The sequence below is a fragment of the Nuphar pumila genome, chromosome 1 (assembly GCF_984573655.1).
Source record: "Nuphar pumila chromosome 1, dmNupPumi1.hap1.1, whole genome shotgun sequence".
In the NCBI taxonomy this organism is placed as follows: Eukaryota; Viridiplantae; Streptophyta; class Magnoliopsida; order Nymphaeales; family Nymphaeaceae; genus Nuphar; species Nuphar pumila.
In genome coordinates, this window is record NC_143249.1 from 103,421,643 (window position 1) to 103,438,244 (window position 16,602).

Sequence of the window (16,602 nt, forward strand, 5' to 3'; positions counted from 1 at the left end):
TGTATGGATGTTTTAGTGACAGCGGAGCGATGTCAATCGCCACTATTACTTTTATGAAGATGTACCACAATATTGATGCTTAATGATTCTTGAGTGTAAATTACCCATGATTTTAGTAGAATAAACTCATACTCGAGTTTGCTGTTCGGGTGAACCACGATACCATGTAAACACGGTTGTGTCCTTATATGTGATTAAAAGAAATGTGTAGTAATGAGTTTTGGAGGCACATGGGATTGTCGCGTGATGTTACTCACATTAACCTAAGTCAATAGGCTGGTTGTGCGCCAACTCCCACCATGAAGGAACATTGATGGCAACAAATATGTTTTGGTTTCAAGCCCCTAAGGTGGGATGTGGGATGTCGGATCATTCTTATGAACCGATAAATAAAACAACAAAGTATTTAGAGTCTTAGAACCAAGTTTGATGTGTTGTAATGGGCTTATATTCCCTAATTATTACATGCATACATTTACAAAGAATAGAGCAAAAGGCCAAACATGATATTATAGTTGCATATTAACCACATGTAAATATTTGTGCTTGTGAATTTGATGAATTTCATGAAATGAATTGGGCACCCTAACCAATGATTTGGTGCAGTATGCTATATATCAAATGTGACACACAACCTCTATCTTATGAAATCACTGGTTGAGATATGCAATGTTATTATACGTCCAGGTGTTCAGCTCATGTATGAGCTTACGATTTTGAGAAAACATTATGGTGTCTAAAAATCGTGCACTTGGTCTGATTGTATGTGTTGTGATAGACAATCTGTTATAAAACATCAAAATGTATACATACACATATGCCACTCCGTTACATTTAGAATTTCGTAAATTTCATTTATAAACATCACCCTATATCATAGGCAAACAATATAGAAATTTTATATCACTCATTATATTAATAAACATCTTACAACGACAAAAGCAAACTTGTTATTTCATTGATGATTGTTCTACACCTATGTATCCAAATCTCTTATAGTAGTTTTGTCAAAAAAAAGAAAAAAAGAAAAAAAGGGGAATTCGCCTGGTCTATACACATGTATTACATTGGCAATTCACTATAGCATACATACCACTAGTTGGTCGAAAACTCCTCATGGTCCACATACTTTGGTCACGACAAAGCCACCATAGTACGAATGTTTAAATAGTATGCTGAATTTCATATAATGGAATCACGATTTCATGTTATGACATGTTTACGTGCTAGTGATCTATGTGTGTTTTGCAAAAGTTTGCATGATATTTTCACGCCATGATCATATGAGAGATTAAAATCTAGTTCCAACTTCGTAGGAAGATAAGGCTGCCATACGAGCACTTAAGAACTGATAAAGTTGGATAATGTTATGTTGCGGCGTAACTAGTGGGGGGGGGGGGGGGTACGAAACGTACACCCGAGCTCATAACTAAAACTTTAAATTTGTTGAATGTATAAGTACTCGACTCAAAGTTGAGCCAAAATTCTAAGAAATTATGATTGTTGTCTATTGGGCATATAATGGGTAATGTGCATACATTGAGATCACCCCGAGTGTGGGTTGGGATGTTGAAAATCTCCTGTGGTGCAATGACTCGCACTATGAAATAAACAAGAATAAATATATATATATGCACATCTAAAACAAATATGGGGATTCTGAGTATACCTGAAAGACGGTATATGTTATTGGTTTCCCGGGATACTGGGTATACCTGACAATGGTATATGTTACTGGTTTCTCAGGGCTCTGGGTACACCTGAAAGACGGTATATGTTACCGGACCCATGGTCTACCTTGGAGAGGGTAGGTGGTACAAGCTTCATGGACATTCTTGTTTTTGTGAGAGCTAGGCGTCTCACCCGGTCCCCAGTCCTCGAAGTTAGGGGGGCAGGACTACCAATGTATCCTAGGTGGTAGATCCAAGTCTTCTGCAGAAGTACATGGTGCATCCTAATTCTAAGTTCTAGCCATTGGGGAGTACTCTCTCGGTCGTGAACCGTCCCCTTTGGATATCCGTACGGCTAGTCACACAGGTTATAAAATAATAGACCCTCGTGTGGTCTTGGTTTGCTACGATGTTGAATGCCTGTGTGTACCCACAGGGTAATTAACAAGATGAAACATAAAGTTAGTGTATTAAGAAAGATCTTCAAGTAGATGCATACTACTCAATGTTGAAATTGTTGGAGTAAGTTGTGACTCCTGCAGGGCATGATTCAAATTGACTTTCCTTTACATGAAAATTGTGATAACTTATGAATGATGTGTTGAACATTGATGTTTGTGCTTTATGCACACTTTACATGAAATGCTTTAGTTAAGTCAGGTGTACATCCACATTAGTTTCAAAGTTGTTATTACTTATATGAATATGGTTTATGTATATGATGGATCGTGTATTGATGTTGATGAAATATATCATAAAATGCTTGACTTTAGTGACCTGTACATTTATCAATTGTTAAATGGTAATTAGTTCTATCTAAACTTGTTGCACATATACTTGTACACATGACACTGTGCACATTCATATGGATAGTATGATTCTTACTCAGACGTGGTAGTCTGACCCTTTTCTGAATTAATGTTTTTCAAGAAACTGAATGACGAGCAATTGCGGTCGTTGCTGCGGACAGTGCCACGTGACCATATCTTCTTTGGAGGTCCTGAGGAATTCTGACTTGTAATAAATCATCAAGTTGTAATTTAAAACTTGTAGTATTTCAATGCAAGAGTTTATTTTACTTAATCCCTTGAGTTTGTGCTATTACTTGTAACCCGCCCAAATAATTTGACTAAGGATTTAATAAAGCTTTTCCGCTGTTGTTTAGAAAAAAAAAATTATTCCAAAATTTTAAAGTTAAATATTTGGGGCGTTACAGATTCAATCATTCATATAAGTGTTCTAAGGCTGCAAAAAAAATTCATAGCGATTCAATCATGCATATAGGTCTTCTAATGCTAACAAAAAAATTTCGTAGTGATTCAATCGTGCATATGTGTTCTAAGGCTGTCAGAAAAATTTCATAGTGATTCAATCTTTCATATATGTATTCCAAGGATGTCAACAAAATTTCATAGTGATTCAATCATATATGTGTTGTAAGGTTGTCAAAAAAATTTCATAGTGATTCAATCATGCAGATATGTGTTTTAGGGTTGTCAAAAATTTTTATAGTGATTCAATCATGCATATATTTGTTATAATGCTCTCAAGAAAAATTCTAATGATTCAATCACGCATATATGTATTCTAAGGTTGTCAAACCAGTTTCATAGTGATTTAATCATGCATATATGTGTTCTACGGCTGTAAAAAAAAATTCATAGTGATTCAATCATCCATATATGTGTTGTAAGGCTATCAAAACAATTTTATAGTGATTCAATCATGCATATATGTGTTCTAAGCCTATCAAAAAAAAGTTATAGTGATTAAATCATGCACATAAGTGTTCTAAGGGTGTCAAAAAAATATATGTGTTCTAAGGCAGTAAAAAAAAATTCATAGTGATTCAATAATGCAGATATGTGTTCTAAGGTTGTCAAATTTTTTTTATAGTGATTCAATCAGCCATGTAAATATTGTAATGCTCTCCAAAAATATTTGTAGTGATTCAATCATCATATATGTGTTCTAAGGCTGTCAAAAAAATTTCATAGTGACTCAATCATGCATATATGTGTTCTAAGGCTGCAAAAAAATTTCATAGTGATTCAATCATGCATATATGTGTTCCAGGGTTGTTAAAAAAAATTTATAGTGATTCAATCATGCATATATGTGTTCTAAGGTTGTCAAAAAAAATTTGATAGTGATTCAATCATGCATATATGTGTTCTAAGGCAGTGAAAAAATTTCATAGTCATTCAATCATGCATATATCTGTTCTAAGCCTCTCAAAAAAATTTCATAGTGATTTAATCATGCATATATGTGTTCTCAGGCTACAAAAAAAAATTCAATCTTGCAAATATGTGTTCTAAGGCTGTCAAAATTTTTTTATAGTGATTCAATCAAGCATATATGTGTTCTAAGGGTGTCAAGAAAATTTTATAGCGATTAAATAATGCCTATATGTGTTCTAAAGCAGTCAAAAAAATTTCGTAGTGATTCAATCTTACATATATGTGTTCTATGGTTGTGAAAAAAAAATCATAGTGATTCAATCATTCATATTTGTGTTCTAAGGTTGTGCAAAAAAAATCATAGTGATTCAATCAAGCATATATGTGTTCTATAGTTGTTAAAAAAATTTCATAGTGATTCAATCATTCATATATGTGTTCTAAGGTGGTCAAAAAAAATTCATAGTGATTCAATCATGCGTATATGTGTTCTAAGGCTGTTAAAAAAAATCCATAGTGATTCAATCATGCATATATATGTTCTAAGGCTGTCAAAAAAATTTCATTGTGATTCAATTATGCATATATGTGTTGTAAGGCTGTCAAAAAACGTTTATATTGATTCAATCATGCATATATGAGTTCTAAGGCTATCAAAAAAATTTCATAGTGATTAAATCATGCATATATGTGTTCAAAGGCTGTTAAAAAATTTCATAGTGATTCAAGCAATCATATATGTGTTCTAAGGCTGTCAAAAAAAATTCATAGTGATTCAATCATGGATATATGTGTTCTAAGGCTGTCAAAAAAATTTCATTGTGATTCAATCAAGCAGATATATGTTCTAAGTAATCATGCATATATGTGTTCTAATGGTCTCAAAAAAAATTTCTAGTGATTAAAGCATGCATATATGTGTTCTAAGGCTGTCAAAACAATTTCATAGTGATTCAATCATGCATATATGTGTTCCATGGTTGTTAAAAAAAATTTATAGTGATTCAATCATGCATATATGTGTTCTAAGGTTGTCAAAAAAATTTTGATAGTGATTCAATGATGCATATATGTGTTCTAAGGCAATTAAAAAATTTTATAGTCATTCAATCATGCATATATCTGTTCTAAGCCTCTCAAAAAAATTTCATAGTGATTTAATCATGCATATATGTGTTCTTAGGCTATAAAAAAAAATCAATCTTGCATATATGTGTTCTAAGGCTGTCAAAATTTTTTTATAGTGATTCAATCAAGCATATATGTGTTCTAAGGGTGTCAAAAAAATTTTATAGCGATTAAATAATGCCTATATGTGTTCTAAAGCAGTCAAAATTTTTTTGTAGTGAATCAATCTTACATATATGCGTTCTATGGTTGTTAAAAAAAAATCATAGTGATTCAATCATTCATATTTGTGTTCTAAGGTTGTGCAAAAAAATTCATAGTGATTCAATCAAGCATATATGTGTTCTATAGTTGTTCAAAAAATTTCTTAGTGAGTCAATCATTCATATATGTGTTCTAAGGTTGTCAAAAAAATTTAATAGTGATTCAATCATGCATATATGTGTTCTAAGGCTGTTAAAAAAAATCCATAGTGATTCAATCATGCATATATATGTTCTAAGGCTGTCAAAAAAATATTTATTGTGATTCAATCTTGCATATATGTGTTCTTAGGCTGAAAAAAAAAATCATAGTGATTCAATTATGCATATATGTGTTGTAAGGCTATCAAAAAAAGTTTATAGTGATTCAATCATGCATATATGTGTTCTAAGGCTGTCAAAAAAAATTCATAGTGATTAAATCATGCATATATGTGTTCAAAGGCTGTCAAAAAATTTCATAGTGATTCAAGCAATCATATATGTGTTCTAAGGCTGTCAAAAAAAATTCATAGTGATTCAATCATGCATATATGTGTTCTAAGGCTGTCAAAAAAATTTCATTGTGATTCAATCAAGCAGATATATGTTCTAAGGTTGTCAAAAAAAAAATTATAGTGATTTAATCATGCATATATGTGTTCTAATGCTCTCAAAAAAAATTTCTAGTGATTAAAGCATGCATATATGTGTTCTAAGGCTGTCAAAACATTTTCATAGTGATTCAATCATGCGTATATGTGTTCTAAGGCTGTGAAAAAATTTCATAGTGATTTAAGCATGCATATATATGTCCTAAGGCTATCAAAAAAATTTCATAGTAATTCAATCATGCATATATGTGTTCTAAGCTTGTAAAAAAAAAATCATCGTGATTAAATCATGCTTATAAGCGCTCTGAGGGTGTCAAAACATTTTATAGTGATTTAATAATTCATATATGTGTTCTAAGGCTGTCAAAAACATTTCATAGTGATTGTATAATGCAGATATGTGTTCTAAGGTTGTCAAAAAAAATTTATAGTGATTAAATCATGCTCATAAGTGTTCTAAGGGTGTCAATAAAAATTCATAGTGATTCAATCAAGCATATATGTGTTCTAAGGCTGTCACAAACATTTCATAGTGATTCAATCATGCACATATGTGTTCTAAGGCCGCAAAAAAAATTCATACTGATACAATCATGCGTATATATGTTCTATGGTTGTTAAAAAAAATTCATAGTGATTCTATCATTCATATGTGTTCTAAGGTTGTCCAAAAAATTTGATAGTGATTCAATCATGCATATATGTGTTCTAAGGCGGTCAAAAAAATTCCATAGTGATTCAATCATGTATATATGTATTCTAAGGCTGTCAAAAAAAATTCATAGTGATTCAATCATGAATATATGTGTTCTAAGGCTTTCAAAAAAGTTTCATAGTGATTCAATCATGCATATATGTGTTCTTAGGCTGCAAAAATTTTTTATAGTTAATCAATCGTGCATATATGTGTTCTAAGGTAGTCAAAAAAATTTAATATCCGTTAAATCATGCTTATATGTGTTCTATGGCTGTCAAAAAAAAATTAATAGTGATTCAATCATGCATATATGTGTTCAAAGGCTGTCAAATAAAATTATAGTGATTCAATCATGCATATATGTGTTTTTAGGCTGGAAAAAAATATCATAGTGATTGAATCATGCATTAATGAGTTTAAAGGCTGCCAAAAAATGTTCATAGTGATTCAATCATGCATATATGTGTTCTAAGGCTGTAAAAAAATTTCAATGCAATTAAATCATGCTTATATGTGTTCTAAGGCTGTCAAAATTTTTTTATAGTGATTCAATCACGCATATATTTCACTTAAGGTGGTCCAAAATTTTTTTTAGTGTTTCAATCATATGTATATGTGTTCTAAGGCTGTCAAAAAAATTTTGTATTGATTCAATCATCCATATATGTGTTCTAAGGCTGTCAAAAAAATCTCATAGTGATCCAATCATGCATATATGTGTTCTATGGTTATTAAAAAAATTTCAGACTGACTCAATCACTCATAAATATGTTCTAAGGCTACCAAAAAATTTTCATAGTGATTTAATCATTAATATCTGTGTTCTAAGCTTGTCAAAAATATTTCATAGTGATTCAGTGATGCATATATGTGTTCTAAGCCTGTCAAAAAAAATTTATAGTGATTCAAGCATGCATATATGTGTTCTAAGGTTATCAAAAAAGAATTTATAGAGATTCAATCATGCATATATGTCTTCGAAGGCTGTCAAAAAATTTTTATAGTGATTTAATCATGCAGATATGTGTTCTAAGGCTGTCAAAAAAAATTATAGTGATTCAATCATGCATATATGTGTTCTAAGGATGTCAAAATTTTTTTATAGTCATTCAATCATTAATATATGTGTTCTAAGGTTGTTAAAAAAAATTGTATAGATTCAATCAAGCATATATATGTCCTGAGGCTGTCAAAAAAATCTCATAGTGATTCAATCATGCATATATGTGTTCTAAGGCTATCAAAAAAAAATTATAGAGATTCAAGCATGCATATATGTGTTCCAAGGTGGTAAAAAAAATTTATATTGATTCAATCATGCATATATGTGTTCGAAGGCTGTCAAAAAAATAATATAGTTATTTAGTCATGCAGATATGTGTTTTAAGGTTGTTCAAAAAAAATTACAGTGATTCAATCATGCATATATGTCTTCATATGCTGTCAAAAAAAATTTCTAGTGATTCAATCACGCATATATATGTTCTAAGGCTGTCAAAATATTTTCATAGTGATTGAATCAAGCATATATGTGTTCTAATGTTGTCAAAAAAATTTATAGTGATTCAATCATGCATATATGTGTTCTACAGTTGTCAAAAAAATTTATAGTGATTCAATCATGCATATATGTGTTCTAATGCTGTAAAAAAAATTCTAATGTTTCAATCATGCAAATATGTATTCTAAGGCTGTCGAACCAGTTTCATAGTGATTCAAACATGCATATTTGTTTTCTAAGGCTCTAAAAAAAAATTATAGTGATTCAATCATCCATATATGTGTTCTAAGGCTTTCAAAATAATTTCATAGTGATTCAATCATGCATATATCTGTTCTAAGCCTCTCAAAAAAACTTTATAGTGATTAAATCATGCCCATAAGTGTTTTAAGGTTGTCAAAAAAACTCATAGTGATTCAATCATGCATATATGTGTTTTAAAGTTGTCAAAAAAACTTCATAGTGATTCAATCATGCATATAAGTGTTCTAATGCTCTCTAAAAAAAATCTAGTGATTCAATCATGCATATATGTGATCTAAGGCTGTCAAAAAAAAATCATAGTGATACAATCAAGCATATATGTGTTCTAAGGCTGTAAAAAAAATTCATAGTGATATAACCATGCATATATGTGTTCTATGGTTGTTAAAAAAAAATTATAGTGATTCAATCATTCATATATGAGTTCTAAGGGTGTCAAAAAAATTTCATAGTGATTCAATCATGCATATATGTGTTCTAAGGCTGCCAAAAAAAATTCATAGTGATTTAATCATGCATATATGTGTTCTAAGGCTCTCAAAAAAAATTCTTAGTAATTCAATCCTGCATATATGTGTTCTTAAGCTGCAAAAAAAATTCATAGCAATTCAATCTTGCATATATGTATTCTAAGGCTGTCAATATTTTTTTATAGTGATTCAATCATGCATATATGTGTTCTAAGGATGTCAAATTTTTTTTATAGTGATTCAATCATTAATATATGTGTTCTAAGGTTGTTAAAAAAAATTATATAGATTCAATCAAGCATATATATGTCCTGAGGCTGTCAAAAAAATCTCATAGTGATTCAATCATGCATATATGTGTTCTAAGGCTATAAAAAAAAAATTATAGAGATTCAAGCATGCATATATGTGTTCCAAGGTGGTAAAAAAAAATTTATATTGATTCAATCATGCATATATGTGTTCGAAGGCTGTCAAAAAAATAATATAGTTATTTAGTCAAGCAGATATGTGTTTTAAGGTTGTTCAAAAAAAAATTACAGTGATTCAATCATGCATATATGTCTTCATATGCTGTCAAAAAAAATTTCTAGTGATTCAATCACGCATATATATGTTCTAAGGCTGTCAAAATATTTTCATAGTGATTGAATCATGCATATATGTGTTCTAATGTTGTCAAAAAAATTTATAGTGATTCAATCATGCATATATGTGTTCTACGGTTGTCAAAAAAATTTATAGTGATTCAATCATGCATATATGTGTTCTAATGCTGTAAAAAAAATTCTAATGTTTCAATCATGCAAATATGTATTCTAAGGCTGTCGAACCAGTTTCATAGTGATTCAAACATGCATATTTGTTTTCTAAGGCTCTAAAAAAAAATTATAGTGATTCAATCATCCATATATGTGTTCTAAGGCTTTCAAAATAATTTCATAGTGATTCAATCATGCATATATCTGTTCTAAGCCTCTCAAAAAAACTTTATAGTGATTAAATCATGCCCATAAGTGTTTTAAGGTTGTCAAAAAAACTCATAGTGATTCAATCATGCATATATGTGTTTTAAAGTTGTCAAAAAAACTTCATAGTGATTCAATCATGCATATAAGTGTTCTAATGCTCTCTAAAAAAAATCTAGTGATTCAATCATGCATATATGTGTTCTAAGGCTGTCAAAAAAAATTCATAGTGATACAATCAAGCATATATGTGTTCTAAGGCTGTAAAAAAAATTCATAGTGATTTAACCATGCATATATGTGTTCTATGGTTGTTAAAAAAAAATTATAGTGATTCAATCATTCATATATGAGTTCTAAGGGTGTCAAAAAAATTTCATAGTGATTCAATCATGCATATATGTGTTCTAAGGCTGCCAAAAAAAATTCATAGTGATTTAATCATGCATATATGTGTTCTAAGGCTCTCAAAAAAAATTCTTAGTAATTCAATCCTGCATATATGTGTTCTTAAGCTGCAAAAAAAATTCATAGCAATTCAATCTTGCATATATGTATTCTAAGGCTGTCAAATTTTTTTTATAGTGATTCAATCATGCATATATGTGTTCTAAGGTTGTCAAAAAAAATTCATAGTAATTCAATCACGCATATATGTGTTTGATGGCTATCAAAAAAATATTATAGTGGTTACATGCTCATAAGTGTTCTAAGGGTGTCAAAAAAATTTCATAGTGATTCAATCAAGCATATATGTGTTCTAAGGCTGTCAAAAAAAATTCATAGTTATTCAATCATGCATATATGTGTTCTAATGCTCTCAAAATAAAATTCTAGTGATTCAATCATGCATATATGTGTTCTAAGGCTGTCAAAACAATTTCATAGTGATTCAATCATGCATATATGTCTTCTAACTATGTCAAAAAAAATTGATAGTAATTCAGTCATGCATATATGTATTCTAAAGCCAGTAAAAAAAAATCATGGCGATTAAATCATGCTCATAAGTGTTCTAAGGGTGTAAAAAAAAATTCATAATGATTCAATCATGGATATATGTGTTCTAAGGCTGGCAAAAAAATTTCATAGTGATTAAATCATGCATATATGTGGTCTAAGGCCGCAAAAAAATTTATAGTGATTTAATCATGGATATATGTGTTCTATGATTGTTAAAAAAATTTCATAGTGATTCAATCTTGCATATATGTGTTTTAAGGCTATAAAAAAAAATTCGTTATGATTAAATCATGCATATATGTGTTCTAAGGCTATGGGAAAAAATTTATAGTGATTAAATCATTCTTATTTGTGTTCTAAGGCTGTCAAAAAAAATTGTAGTGATTGAATCATGCATTTATGTGTTCTAAGGCAGTCAAAAAAAATTTGTATTGTTTCAATCAAGCATATATATGTCCTGAGGGTGTCCAAAAAATCTCATAGTGATTCAATCATGCATATATGTGTTCCATGGTTGTCAAAAAAATTTCATAGTGATTCAATCATTCATATATGTATTCTATGGCTATAAAAAAAAATCATAATGATTCAAGCATGCATATATGTGTTCTAAGTCTGTAAAAAAAAATTCATAGTGATTCACTCATGCATATATGAGTTCTAAGGCTGTCAAAAAAAAATTATATTGATTCAATCATGCATATATGTGTTCTAAGGATGTCAAATAAAATTCATAGTGATTCATATATGTGTTCTAAGGCTGTCAAAAAACTTTCATAGTGATTCAATCATGAAGGTATGTGTTCTAAGGTTGTGAAATTTTTTTTTAGCGATTCAATCATGCATATATGTGTTCTAATGCCCTGAAAAACAATTCTAATGTTTCAATCATGCATATATGTATTCTAAGGCTGTCAAACCAGTTTCATAGAGATTCAATCATGCATATTTGTGTTATTAGGCTGTAAAAAAAATTCATAGTGATTCAATCATCCATATATGTGTTGTAAGGTTGTCAAAATAATTTCATAGTGATTAAATTATGCATATGTGTGTTCTAAGCCTGTTAAAATTTTTTTATAGTGATTAAATCATGCCCATAAGTGTTCTAAGGGTGTCAAAAAAAATCATAGTGATTCAATCATGCATATATGTGTTCCAAGGCTATCAAAAAAAATTGATAGTGATTCAATAATGCATATATGTGTTCTAAGTCTGCAAAAAAAATTCATATTGATTCAATCATGCATATATGTGTTCTATGGTTTTTAAAAAAAGCTCATTGTGATTCAATCATTTGTATATGTGTTCTAACGTTGTCAGAAAAATTTCATAGTGATTTAATCATGCATATATGTGTTCTAAGGCTGTCAAAAAACGTTTTAGCGATTCAATCATGCATATATGTGTTCTAATGCCCTCAAAAAAATTTCTAATGTTTCTATCATGCATATATGTATTCTAAGGCTGTCAAATCAGTTTCATAGAGATTCAATCATGCATATTTGTGTTATTAGGCTCTAAAAAAAATTCATAGTGATTCAAACATCCATATATGAGTTGTAAGGCTGTCAAAAAAATTTTATAGTGATTAAATCATGCATATGTGTGTTCTAGCTCTGTCAAAAAAAAGTTATAGTGATTAAATCATGCCCATAAGTGTTCTTAGGGTGTCAAAAAAAATTCATAGTGATTCAATCATTCATATATGTGTTCTAAGACTGTAAAAAAAAATTCATAGTGATTCAATAACTCAGATATGTGTTCTAAGGTTGTCAAAAAAAAATTATAGTGATTGAATCATAAATATAAGTGTTCTAATGCTCTCCAAAATTTTTTTTTGTGATTTAATCATGCATATATGTGTACTAAGGTGGTAAAAAAAACTCCATAGTGATTCATTCATGCATATATGTATTCTAAGGCTGTCCAAAAAAATTCATAGTGATTCAATCTTTCATATATGTGTTTTTAAGGCTGTCAAAAAAGTTTCATATTGATTCAATCACACATATATGTCTTCTTAGGCTTTAAAAAAAATTCACATTGAATCAATCTTGCATATATGTGTTCTAAGGTTGTCTAAAATATTTAATAGCGATTCAATCATGCATATATGTATTCTAAGGCAGTCAAAAAAAAATTATATCCATTAAATTATGCTTATAAGTGTATTAAGGCTGTCAAAAAAAAGTCATAGTGATGATTCAATCATGCATATATGTGTTCTAAGGCTGTCAAAAATTTTTTATAGTGATTCAATCATGTATATATGGGTTCTTAGGCTGCAAAAAAAAAATCATAGTGATTCAATCGTGCATATATGTGTTCTAAGGGTGAAAAAAAAGTTCATAGTGATTCAGTCATGCATATATGTTTTCCAAGGCTGTAAAAAAAATTTATAGCGATTAAATCATGCTTATATATGTTTTAAGGTTGTCAAAAACTCTTATAGTGATTCAATCATGCATATATTTGTTTTAAGGTGGTCAAAAAAAATTGTAGTGTTTCAATCATATGTATATGTATTCTAAGGCTGTAAAAAAAAAATTGTATTGATTCAATCATCCATATATGTGTTCTAAGGTTGACAAAAAAATGTCATAGTGATTAAATCAAGCATATATGTATTCTATGGTTGGCAAAAAAATTTCATAGTGATTAAATCATGCATATATGTGGTCTAAGGCCGCAAAAAAATTTATAGTGATTTAATCATGCATATATGTGTTCTATGATTGTTAAAAAAATTTCATAGTGATTCAATCTTGCATATATGTGTTTTAAGGCTATAAAAAAAAATTCGTTATGATTAAATCATGCATATATGTGTTCTAAGGCTATGGGAAAAAATTTATAGTGATTAAATCATTCTTATTTGTGTTCTAAGGCTGTCAAAAAAAATTGTAGTGATTGAATCATGCATTTATGTGTTCTAAGGCAGTCAAAAAAAATTTGTATTGTTTCAATCAAGCATATATATGTCCTGAGGGTGTCCAAAAAATCTCATAGTGATTCAATCATGCATATATGTGTTCCATGGTTGTCAAAAAAATTTCATAGTGATTCAATCATTCATATATGTATTCTATGGCTATAAAAAAAAATCATAATGATTCAAGCATGCATATATGTGTTCTAAGTCTGTAAAAAAAAATTCATAGTGATTCACTCATGCATATATGAGTTCTAAGGCTGTCAAAAAAAAATTATATTGATTCAATCATGCATATATGTGTTCTAAGGATGTCAAATAAAATTCATAGTGATTCATATATGTGTTCTAAGGCTGTCAAAAAACTTTCATAGTGATTCAATCATGAAGGTATGTGTTCTAAGGTTGTGAAATTTTTTTTTAGCGATTCAATCATGCATATATGTGTTCTAATGCCCTGAAAAACAATTCTAATGTTTCAATCATGCATATATGTATTCTAAGGCTGTCAAACCAGTTTCATAGAGATTCAATCATGCATATTTGTGTTATTAGGCTGTAAAAAAAATTCATAGTGATTCAATCATCCATATATGTGTTGTAAGGTTGTCAAAATAATTTCATAGTGATTAAATTATGCATATGTGTGTTCTAAGCCTGTTAAAATTTTTTTATAGTGATTAAATCATGCCCATAAGTGTTCTAAGGGTGTCAAAAAAAATCATAGTGATTCAATCATGCATATATGTGTTCCAAGGCTATCAAAAAAAATTGATAGTGATTCAATAATGCATATATGTGTTCTAAGTCTGCAAAAAAAAATTCATATTGATTCAATCATGCATATATGTGTTCTATGGTTTTTAAAAAAAGCTCATTGTGATTCAATCATTTGTATATGTGTTCTAACGTTGTCAGAAAAATTTCATAGTGATTTAATCATGCATATATGTGTTCTAAGGCTGTCAAAAAACGTTTTAGCGATTCAATCATGCATATATGTGTTCTAATGCCCTCAAAAAAATTTCTAATGTTTCTATCATGCATATATGTATTCTAAGGCTGTCAAATCAGTTTCATAGAGATTCAATCATGCATATTTGTGTTATTAGGCTCTAAAGAAAATTCATAGTGATTCAAACATCCATATATGAGTTGTAAGGCTGTCAAAAAAATTTTATAGTGATTAAATCATGCATATGTGTGTTCTAGCTCTGTCAAAAAAAAGTTATAGTGATTAAATCATGCCCATAAGTGTTCTTAGGGTGTCAAAAAAAATTCATAGTGATTCAATCATTCATATATGTGTTCTAAGACTGTAAAAAAAAATTCATAGTGATTCAATAACTCAGATATGTGTTCTAAGGTTGTCAAAAAAAAATTATAGTGATTGAATCATAAATATAAGTGTTCTAATGCTCTCCAAAATTTTTTTTTGTGATTTAATCATGCATATATGTGTACTAAGGCGGTAAAAAAAACTCCATAGTGATTCATTCATGCATATATGTATTCTAAGGCTGTCCAAAAAAATTCATAGTGATTCAATCTTTCATATATGTGTTTTTAAGGCTGTCAAAAAAGTTTCATATTGATTCAATCACACATATATGTCTTCTTAGGCTTTAAAAAAAATTCACATTGAATCAATCTTGCATATATGTGTTCTAAGGTTGTCTAAAATATTTAATAGCGATTCAATCATGCATATATGTATTCTAAGGCAGTCAAAAAAAAATTATATCCATTAAATTATGCTTATAAGTGTATTAAGGCTGTCAAAAAAAAGTCATAGTGATGATTCAATCATGCATATATGTGTTCTAAGGCTGTCAAAAAATTTTTATAGTGATTCAATCATGTATATATGTGTTCTTAGGCTGCAAAAAAAAATTCATAGTGATTCAATCGTGCATATATGTGTTCTAAGGGTGAAAAAAAAGTTCATAGTGATTCAGTCATGCATATATGTTTTCCAAGGCTGTAAAAAAAAATTATAGCGATTAAATCATGCTTATATATGTTTTAAGGTTGTCAAAAACTCTTATAGTGATTCAATCATGCATATATTTGTTTTAAGGTGGTCAAAAAAAATTGTAGTGTTTCAATCATATGTATATGTATTCTAAGGCTGTAAAAAAAAAATTGTATTGATTCAATCATCCATATATGTGTTCTAAGGTTGACAAAAAAATGTCATAGTGATTAAATCAAGCATATATGTATTCTATGGTTGTCAAAAAAATTTCATAGTGATTCAATCATTAATTTGCGTTCTAAGGCTGTCAAAAATATTTCATAGTGATTCAATCATGCATATATGTGTTCTAAGGCTGTCAAAAATATTTTATAGTGATTCAAGCATGCGTATATGTTTTCTAAGGTTGTCAAAAAAAATTTATAGTGATTCAATCATGCATATGTGTTTGAAGGCTGTCAAAAAATTTTTATAGTGATTCAATCTTGCAGATATGTGTTCTAAGGTTGTCAAAAAAATTTATAGTGATTCAATCATTCCTATATTTGTTCTAAGGTTGTCAAAAATATTTATACTGATTCAATCATGCATATATGTGTTCTAATGCTCTAAAAAAATTCTAATGTTTTAATCACACATATATTTATTTTAAGGCTGCAAACCAGTTTTATAGTGATTCAAACACTCATATTTGTTTTCTAAGGCGCTAAAAAAATTCATATTGATTCAATCATCCATATATGTGTTCTAAGGCTGTCAAAATAATTTCATCGTGATTCAATCATGCATATATTTGTTCTAAGCCTCTCAAAAAAATTTTATATAGATTAAATCATGCCCATAAGTGTTCTAAGGGTCTAAAAAAAAAATCATAGTGATTCAATCATCCATATATGTCTTTTAAGGCTGTCAAAAAAATTTCATCATGATTCAATCACGCATATAAGTGTTCTATGGTTGTTAAAATTTTTTTATAGTGATTTAATCAT